This window comes from Arachis duranensis, chromosome 9 (genome assembly GCF_000817695.3).
Source record: "Arachis duranensis cultivar V14167 chromosome 9, aradu.V14167.gnm2.J7QH, whole genome shotgun sequence".
Classification (NCBI taxonomy): Eukaryota; Viridiplantae; Streptophyta; class Magnoliopsida; order Fabales; family Fabaceae; genus Arachis; species Arachis duranensis.
In genome coordinates this window covers 16,940,942-16,941,391 of record NC_029780.3, presented here as the reverse complement: position 1 = coordinate 16,941,391, position 450 = coordinate 16,940,942, and positions in this window count along the sequence as shown.

Genomic DNA, 450 nt, shown 5'->3' with positions numbered 1-450 from the left:
TTTCTTGTTAGCCAAGTCATTAATTTTAAAAATCAAATCTTTTTAAATTGTTTTTTCAATCATATCTTTTCAATCATATCTTTTTAAAACAATAACTTTTCAATCATATCTTTTTAATCACCCCTTTTTCAAAATAGTTTTCAATCATATCTTTTTGATTTCTACTTTCAAAAATCTTTTTCAAAAATCACTTTATTTCTTTCCCAATCTTAGTTTTCGAAAATCAATTACTTTTTTAAAATTTCTTTTAATTAATTCACTTTAATTTTCGAAAATTTCTTCCCCTCTTCTCACATCCTTCTATTTATGGACTAACACTCCTCCTCAATGCACAATTCGAACTCCATCTCTCTTGATAAGTTTGAATTCATTCTTCTTTTCCTCTGACACCTCAAGGAATCTCTATACTGTGACATAGAGGATTCCATATTTTCTTGTTCTCTTCTCTTT